Raw genomic sequence first — 10,443 nt, forward strand, 5'->3', positions numbered from 1 at the left:
ATGAAACTAACCAATTCTACATTATATCAATAATTCCAAGATGGTGCAAATGATGATGAATCATTTGAGGCCCCATTAATGGAGCATAGTTAGTTTGAGTGGGAGCAATAGAGCAATCTATTATAAATAATATTGTTTAAACATTAATTTGTATTCATTTAGGCAGCATGTAGCATAGCTGGGGGGGGTGCGAAGGGGGAATCTCTCCATCCTGTTGTATCTTTCTAATATAATTAATGATTCCAAAACTTTATACTGAAGCCAAAAGAAGCATTGAAAAATAGTGTGTCCAGTGCAATGGGGTCCAGATCCTGACTGGTCCATGCTCTATCCATTAGGCCGCACTGCCTCCCTAAAAGGCTATGGTAATATAAATCAATAATTATGAAGGTGATGGAGAGGATGGCCAAAGCCTTTATTACAGTCTGCAAAACAGAGACTCGAAGACAGGTCGTGAAACGAACACTGAGCAGCAACAGATCAACTCTGGCATCACAAACGCAAGCTCTTGGAGTTATTTCAGCTTTGCCAAAGAAATAAGTCAGCTCTTAGGCCCTCCTACCCATGACCATGCTTTGATATACAGGTGTTATGTGCATGAAAGCAGATATGTATTGTAACCATGTAGTCACAGATCCAGCAATCACTATGCCGTGCTTGAAGTGTTTAGATTGCATGGCTTGCAGGACAGTGGTGACATTAGCTATTGAAATACAGCATCTATGTTAGGTGTCCGAATAGCGTCCCTTTCTTTAGAAACTTAATGAAGTACGATAGCAAGGGGCTCTGCTGAAAAGTCTTAATTCATTAGTTTTTAGACTTGAGACTTTTGATGAAATGTGATTTAAGTTGTCATTATATAAAATGTGCTGTAGCTCTGTGTAAATGACACATACAAATTAGGGATGGAAAAAACTCCAAGTTCCCAGTTCAGATTTAATTGAAAAAAAATATTTAAATGGACCACTGTCATAAACAGATACCTAAGGGTTAATGTCTCTTTCACCTGAAGCACCTGACCAGAGGACCAATGAGGAAACCAGATTTTTTCAACTCTGGGTGGAGGGAAGTTTGTGTCTAAGTCTTTGTTTTCTGTCTGCCTGCTTTCTCTGAGTTTTGGAGAAGTAGTTTCTACTTTCTAGTCTTCTGTTTCTAAGTCTTAAGGACAAAGAGATCAGATAGTAAGTTATATGGTTTCTTTTCTTTGGTATTTGCATGAATATAAGTGCTGGAGTGCTTTGATTTGTATTCTTTTTGAATAAGGCTGTTTATTCAATATTCTTTTAAGCAATCGACCCTGTATTTTGTCACCTTAATACAGAGAGACCATTTGTATGTATTTTTTCTTTCTTTTTTATATAAAGCTTTCTTTTAAGACCTGTTGGAGTTTTTCTTTACTTCAGGGAAATTGAGTCTGTACTCACCAGGGAATTGGTGGGAGGAAGAAATCAGGGGAGATCTGTGTGTGTTGAATTGGCTAGCCTGATTTTGCATTCCCTCTGGGGGAACAGGAAAGTGCTTTTGGTTCCCAGGACTGGGAATGGAGAGGGGGAGTCATTCTGTTTGGATTCACAGAGCTTGTGTCTGTGTATCTCTCCAGGAGCACCTGGAGGGGGGAAGGGAAAAAGGATTATTTCCCTTTGTTGTGAGACTCAAGGAATTTGAGTCTTGGGGTCCCCAGGGAAGGTTTTTCAGGGGGACCAGAGTGCCCCAAAACACTCTAATTTTTTGGGTGGTGGCAGCAAGTACCAGGTCCAAGCTGGTAACTAAGCTTGGAGGTTTTCATGCTAACCCTCATATTTTGGACGCTAAGGTCCAAATCTGGGACTAAAGTTATGATATGGTGTGCAGCGGTTACGGGATAGACAAAATCCAGAAGCCAGTAGGAATATTATATTTTTCTTTTCTCTGCTAAGGGCTTTTTAGCAGAGAGAAACAGTTTGGTTTTAAAAGGGAACCAGAGAGAATTTTTTTTTCTGCTCTCTCTGGCAGTTTGTGGCTTGCATGTTAAGCAAGAAGCCATTAAGGTGCTATTAAGAGTCTTTTGTCACACAATAGCACTCCCATTCAGAGTCATTACCAGCACTATATAAATGCAAATAAAGTGGTTTTTCAGGTTTACTTAACATTGAAGATTAGCTAAAGGCACTGTTGCTAGGCAGACTCTAGGAGGCAACAGAGCCTGCAGTGCAGAAGATAAACAGCGGAGGGCACCCCAACACAAGAAAACAGGAACCATGACTTCTAAGGCAAAAATTGAGGCCGAAGAACAAATCACAGAAGCTGAACACAGGCGACAACTGGAAATAAAACAAACAGAGATGGAAATAAGAGAGAGAGAAAGAGAGGCAGCCTACCAAAGAGAACAGGCAGCCAAAGAGGTGGCCCACAGAAGGAAGCAAGAAGAAGAAGAGGCGGCCCACCGCCAAGACATGGAAAAACACCAAAAAGAAATGGAAAAACAACAAAAAGAAATGGAAAAACTACAAAAAGAGTATGAAGAGAAGGAAAAACAGAGAAAACATGAACTGGACTTGGCAAAAGCTGGGCTGCATGTGCCAGCCAACCCTAACAACCCGGCGCCAATTATTGCTCCACAGCACAGGAAATTTCCCACCTACAAGGCAGGTGATGACACCGAGGCCTTCTTGGAAAATTTTGAAAGAGCCTGTCTTGGGTACAGCATCCCCGAAGACCAGTACATGGTAGAATTAAGGCCACAACTCAGTGGACCTTTAGCAGAGGTGGCAGCTGAAATGCCTAAGCAGCAAATGAATGACTATAAACTTTTTCAAACCAAGGCCAGATACAGAATGAGGATAACCCTAGATCATGCCCGTCGGCGCTTCAGAACCCAAAAGTGGAAACCAGAGGTGTCATTTCCCAAACACGCCTACTACATTGCAAAAAACTATGAGGCCTGGATAACAGGAAACAACGTTCAAACCTTGGAAGAACTACACCTCCTCATACAAATGGAGCAGTTCTTGGATGGTGTTCCTGAAGACATCACACGGTACATACAAGATGGAAAACCCAAAGATCTCGCTGAGGCGGGGGAGATTGGAGCCAAATGGATGGAACTGGCAGAAAGCAAGAAAGCTACTGTCAAGGGGAACGATTACCCCAGGGGGCACACAGACCATAAACCCTACAACCGAGGACAGACAAAGACCCCACATACCACCCAAGTAAAGCCACAGACACCCTACTCTTCCACCTCACCAGTCTCCAGTAACTCACCTCGGCCCAGTGACCCATCAGATGGAAGATGCTTTAAGTGTAATGAACTGGGACATATCAAGGCCAACTGTCCCAAGAACACCATGCGAGTGCAATTCATTACACCACCATCACACCAAAGATCCCCAGGCCAGGATGCCTCTCAAATACCCTTGGAGCGAAGGGAAAATTTGAGAGTGGGTGGAAAGAAGGTTACTGCGTGGAGAGACACGGGGGCACAAGTGTCAGCTATCCACCAATCCTTCGTTGACCCCAAATTCATCAACCCAAAGGCCAAAGTTACAATCTACCCCTTCATGTCATAAGCTGTAGACTTGCCTACAGCTCAACTGCCTGTCCAGTACAAAGGCTGGTCAGGAATGTGGACTTTTGCAGTCTATGACAATTATCCTATCCCCATGCTACTGGGGGAAGACTTGGCCAACCAGGTGAGGCGGGCCAAGAGAGTGGGAATGGTTACACGTAGCCAAACCAGGCAAGCTTCCAGACCCATTCCTGTTCCTGAGCCGTCCACAGACGCCCCGTCTATGTTACCAGAGACCCAGACAGAGGTAGTGGACCCGGATTCCATGCCTACCACTGAAACAGCCACAGCATCTCCAGTCCCAGGCCCGGAACTGGAACAGCAACCAGCACCAGCGATTGCAACCCCATCTTCAAACTCAACGCCAGTGGGCGCCAGCGAGCCACAACTGGCAGAAGCAACAGACAGCCATACCCAAAAGGCTCAGCCAGATCCTGAAATACCCTCAGGTGCACCAGCGGAGAGCGGTTCACCAGCAACGGAAACAACCCCATCACCTACATCGCTTCCAGAGGGACCAAGCCCAAGTCCACAGTCTGAGGAAGAACTGGTGACCCCAGCCTCAAGGGAACAGTTCCAGACTGAGCAGGAAGCAGATGACAGCCTTCAGAAAGCGTGGGCGGCGGCACGGAGCACCCCACTGCCTCTCAGCTCTTCTAATCTATCCCGGTTTGTTATAGACCAAGGACTGTTATACAAGGAAATTCTTTCTGGTGGACACCGGGAAAAATGGCAGCCGCAAAAACAGTTGGTGGTTCCAACTAAGTACCGGGGGAAGCTCTTAAGCTTAGCCCATGATCATCCCAGTGGCCATGCTGGGGTGAACAGAACCAAGGACCGGTTGGGGAAGTCCTTCCACTGGGAGGGGATGGGCAAGGATGTTGCCAAGTATGTCCGGTCTTGTGAGGTATGCCAAAGAGTGGGAAAGCCTCAAGACCAGGTCAAGGCCCCTCTCCAGCCACTCCCCATAATTGAGGTCCCATTTCAGCGAGTAGCTGTGGATATTCTGGGCCCTTTCCCAAAAAAGACGCCCAGAGGAAAGCAGTACATACTGACTTTAGTGGACTTTGCTACCCGATGGCCAGAAGCAGTAGCTCTAGGCAACACCAGGGCTAACACTGTGTGCCTGGCCCTAACAGACATCTTTGCCAGGGTAGGTTGGCCCTCCGACATCCTTACAGATTCAGGGTCTAATTTCCTGGCAGGGACCATGGAAAAACTGCGGGAAACTCATGGGGTGAACCACTTGGTTGCCACCCCGTACCACCATCAAACCAATGGCCTGGTGGAAAGGTTCAATGGAACTTTGGGAGCCATGATACGAAAATTCATCAACGAATTCTCCAATAATTGGGACCTAGTGTTGCAGCAGTTGCTGTTTGCCTACAGGGCTGTACCACATCCCAGTTTAGGGTTTTCACCATTTGAACTTGTGTATGGTCACGAGGTTAAGGGACCATTACAGTTGGTGAAGCAGCAATGGGAGGGATTTACGCCTTCTCCAGGAACTAACATTCTGGACTTTGTAAGCAACCTTCAAAGCACCCTCCGACACTCTTTAGCCCTTGCTAGAGAGAACCTAAAGGATGCTCAAGAAGAGCAGAAGGCCTGGTATGACAGACATGCCAGAGAACGTTCCTTCAAGGTAGGAGACCAGGTTATGGTCTTGAAGGCGCAACAGGCCCATAAGATGGAAGCATCATGGGAAGGGCCATTCACGGTCCAAGAGTGCCTGGGAACTGTAAACTACCTCATAGCATTTCCCAATTCCTCACTAAAGCCTAAAGTGTACCATGTTAATTCTCTCAAGCCTTTCTATTCCAGAGACTTACAGGTTTGTCAGTTTACAGTCCAGGGAGATGAGGCTGAGTGGCCTGACAATGTCTACTACGACGGGAAAAAAAACGGTGGCGTGGAAGAGGTGAACCTCTCAACCACCCTGGAACGTCTGCAGCGGCGACAAATCAAGGAGCTGTGCACTAGCTTCGCCCCATTGTTCTCAGCCACCCCAGGACGGACTGAACGGGCATACCACTCCATTGATACAGGTAATGCTCACCCAATCAGAACCCCACCCTACCGGGTGTCTCCTCATGCCCAAGCTGCTATAGAACGGGAGATCCAGAACATGCTACAGATGGGTATAATCCGCCCATCTACCAGTGCATGGGCATCTCCAGTGGTTCTGGTACCCAAACCAGATGGGGAAATACGCTTTTGCGTGGACTACCGTAAGCTAAATGCGGTAACTTGTCCGGATAACTATCCAATGCCATGCACCGATGAGCTATTGGAGAAGTTGGGACGTGCCCAGTTCATCTCTACAATAACCAAGGGGTACTGGCAAGTACCGCTAGATGAACCTGCCAAGGAGAGGTCAGCATTAGTCACCCGTGCGGGGGTGTATGAATTCAATGTCCTTCCTTTCGGCCTTCGAAATGCACCCGCCACCTTCCAGAGGCTGGTAGATGGTCTACTAGCTGGACTGGGAGAATTTGCAGTTGCCTACCTCGATGATGTGGCCATTTTTTCAGACTCCTGGCCCGAACACCTACTACACCTGGAAAAGGTCTTTGAGCGCATCAGGCAGGCAGGACCACTTGTCCCAGTTCAGAGCTGTGTGAATCTGGCATAATTCCCTTGAAATCTGTTACTGTAGTTACTACATATTTACACAGATGCAACACAGGAGGCTTTGGTCCAAAATTTCTAAGCCCTGCACCTATGTCCTACCAGGGTTATCCTAGTCAATCCTATTCTTGCTCAGTCTAAGGGCCTTGTTCTTGGGTTCTGTCTAAGCTCTGATTTATCTGTGGGAACGGATGATACTTGTGATTCTAAAGTGTGAATTTCTCAGATGTGGCTGGTATCGAAATTAAATCCCACATTTTATTCTCGGACAGTTTGCTCTCTCAGATGTATGGTTGGAATGTTGGGCTCTTTCTGAATACAAAATAAGTTGAAAACTAATGTCACATGAGCCTTAAGAAATATTGGAGATCTACATTTTCAACTTAAACTTTAATTTACCTTTAACTGGGGAAATGCAGAAGTGGGCAGTGCTTGTCAGTATTTTCATATATATGTTACATCTTAATAACAAGCAATAAAAGAAGCCAGTCTGCATAAGGGAGTACATTAATCTGTCTAAAATAAATAATAATGGAATTTTGGGAAAGTAAAAGGAGTTTGTAAGCAGGCACGCTCTCAGAAAAACAAGTTCCTCTATTCTTTTATGCAAATTCTCTGCAGTACTGAGAACAATATAAAGGCTACATTTAGCACAGATATAACTGAATGTGCATTATGGCTGTACATTATAGAGACAATTTTTTTCTGGTAATCTGATACCGAATGCTACTAAACAGGCAAAAAGACCTTATAAGAACTAAATGTTTTGCTTTCTTTAAAATCCACTTGCACAGCTTTTCATCTCTTAGTGAAGGGCTCTCCCAAGGTGGGGTTTATGGTTCATGTTTTCCCTTTTTGACCTGCATTCAGACACCTCATGCCACTTTGTTCTCATTGGGAAAGTGGAGGCGCGGCATATAAAGATGTCTAAGACATTTGTGCTTCTGAAATTATTCCTATTTCAACCTCTTTATCAGGTCCATCCTACAGCTACCTACACTCAGGCTGTCTGAGTTCAGCTCTAACACCTTTCAGCTATGAGAGCTGATTCTCCAAGCGCCAGTTACTGCATCACCTTTGACTTGCTGGATGAGATTTTCAAAGCTGCCATAGGCAATTGGGTGCCCAATTCTCATTAATGTCATGGAGGATGGACATCCAAACCCCTTAGTGTGCATTCCCCTATATATATTGATGGAGACTTTCAAAACTGCCAGACACATTGCTGTGGCATTCCCTAGGAATGGATTGCATCTGCTCCACAACAAGCCTCCCAGAATGAAAGGGCCTGCTCTCAAGGATGTAACCATGGTCTCATGGATAGCAGTGCAGCCACCGGCTCACCAGGCCAACATGGGATTGTTTTGTAGCAGTAGTTTTCATTTTATGGGCTTAACCAAGTTTGTCAGTGCAGTAGATTCACGCCAACTGACATTTGTTATCTCTTCTTTGCCAAAGGAACAAGTTCAGACACATCCACACCGTGAGTTCTGTCTATTCAAGAAGAAGAAGTTTAGTGTGTTTGTGAAATTCCCTGATAAATGGAAGTGATGGAAGCCTGAAATATCCCGACTCTTTTCTCCTGACTGTCTTTTAGGGCCTGATCTAAACCTAATGGAAAGACTCACATAACCTCTGTGGGCTTTGGATCAGGCCCTTACAGGATAATGGCAGAGCATGTTTTTTACATTAACGAACCAATTTGCCTTTTTATATAACTACTAAGTGAAAAGGGGCATCTTTCCTCCATAACCAGATTGGCAAATTGTGTTTATGAATCTTCAGTCAAAGCAATTACATTTTTCAAAAGCTAAGCCATGATCTCGTAGTAATTTCAGTGGGACTTTGCATACGATTAGGGCCTTCGTGTTTGAGTTCCCATTTAATTTCTCTCTTTTTATTAGTGTTTTGCTATCACCCACCCTCTGACCTGCACCCTGTACTGTATGTTTACATAGAATAGTTGACATTTCCTGCCCCCATTGTCTTGTGTTAGTTTTTCTTCCTTGCGCCTCACAATCTCTCAATAAAATCTCCTTCCCTGCAAAAGAGAATCACTAGTTCTTTCTTTAAAATTTGCTCTTCTTTTGTTTTGTGTGATCTAGAATGTACACCCTTTCCCACCCCCACCCACCTTCCCTACATCTCTGACTTAAGAAACAATTATTTTTCTTAACTCAAAATATCTGCTCTGTTTTTGTTGTTGTTTGTTGACTTCTCTTTTATTGAGAGTACTTTTGTTGTAAGAATGCACTAACAAAGGTCTTGCATGGGGAGGATTTCTCTTCATTTTTCACAGAGAGCCAGGAAAACTTGGCCAAACTCACTTTGAATTAAATTCCTTTTCTCTCTGTGCACTCAACAGTCTCCTAACCACCCTACATTTTGTAAATGTGACTGGAACTGTTGTCTGCATGACCATGAAGTCATTTCATTGGGAATCTACCCATTATTCATTTAGCTCCACCAGTATGTTCAGCACTGCCCAGTACAAAGAGTATGCATGGCTCCTGCCCCATGGGGCTCATTATGATTTTAAGGACTATCCTACAAGCTGCTTAGCACCCTTCATTCCCACTGACATTTGAGGGCACGAACCAGGATGGATTGGAATGATGGATTTTACAAATGCTGAATCAAAAGGATCTGTCAAGAGGCAGAACATGGATAGGAATGGAGAGACAATGCAAGTGACAAAAAAATAATAGAATAGCTGCAGTGATGATGAAAGAGAAAGGAGAGGATTTAGGGGCAACTAACTGGCATAGGTATCAGTCGCTAACAAAACAATATATTTTAAACAATTCACAACATGAGCCTAGTGGCAATGTGGTATTTTTTTCTAAGTATCAATCCACAGATACTTCCAGCAAATCAATTTTACAAGATTTATGAATCACTTATTTTGAAAGACTAAACATTCCACTTTTTCTGCAGGAATGATCTTTTTCTACTTAACTTTGATTTTCCAGTGGAATTCAACCTGTAGAGAAAGAAAGCTCCTGCAGAACAGAAGAGCTAGTTCATAGAGCCTGCCTTAAGATAAGGGTGGGGTAATGCACCTGGAACAACTGTCTGAAGTTATATCAGGTGCTTTGACTGGGGGAGCTTTGCCTGCCAGTCATAACACAGGTTCACCAATCTGAGGACCCTGCTGTATATCCATCTCTTTCATAATGCCCAAGACACATGTTTATATGTGTGCTTGGCCAAAAGATTGTATCCTTTCCTTTTAGTTGTGGATATTGACAAATGCTTTTGGATTACTGCAGAGCAGTCTGTATGGAGAAAATACCGTTCAGGAACTTCTCCCAAGTTATTAAGATCATCTTATGGGGAACAAAGGCATTATTTCTGTTTAACCTTGCCTGGCTGAATGTGAGAGGAGAAATTTACTATTTAATTGGTGAGTCATACCAGTGTGTTTAATGCACGTGTGCTTGGAATGATGGTGAAGTGCAGTTAATTATGGTAAGTCAATACATTTACCCAAGGAATGGGTGCAATATGGGTTGCACCACTGTAGGCTTCCTTATGCCATTCCACCACTGCACCTCAATCCTGACCTGGAGAGGACATCTCAGGGGACAAGAAGAAAGTTTGGTCACCTCTGTTCTGACACAGCCAGGAAAGGTATTCATTAAGGTGATATCCTTGGTGAGCCTTTCATTATTGAATTTCATGTTCTTTTATTTTACATTAGAACATGAGTAAGGACCAATTATATCAGGAAATGTCATAACAATTAAACCAAATTGAGGGAAAATAAGGGAATACCTCTTTTCTTTTCCCTTTTATTATACACATAATGCAATTTCCCAGTTCAAGTCCTTGAAAGAGGAAGATCTGTCAAAAGGGGCATTGTGCATTTAACAAAAACTGTACGACCTGCAATCCAAAAAAAAAACAGTAAAAGCCAACAAATACAGTTCCATTTTTTGTCGTTAACACTTCCTAACATTGCTACTAAAATGAGGCATTTAAAGTTGCACTTGTCATAACACTAATTATCTATTTGATCACTAGAGTTCTCAACTGATTGAATTAGTTCTTCTGCAGTGAGAATAGATGAGTACTTCAGCAGCCTTGAATCTGTTACCTGGTGTAAATCAGGAGTAACTATTGAAAACACTGAAGACGAGAATCAAACCCTTTTGTATGGAATAGAAACAGTTTCAAGTCATCTTAACCTTGTCTTTAGGAAAGATTATTCACTTATTCTTTCAATATAACAGAACACTTGCTAAAAATCTCACAACAAAATT

This window comes from Gopherus evgoodei, chromosome 7 (genome assembly GCF_007399415.2).
Source record: "Gopherus evgoodei ecotype Sinaloan lineage chromosome 7, rGopEvg1_v1.p, whole genome shotgun sequence".
NCBI classification, from domain to species: Eukaryota; Metazoa; Chordata; order Testudines; family Testudinidae; genus Gopherus; species Gopherus evgoodei.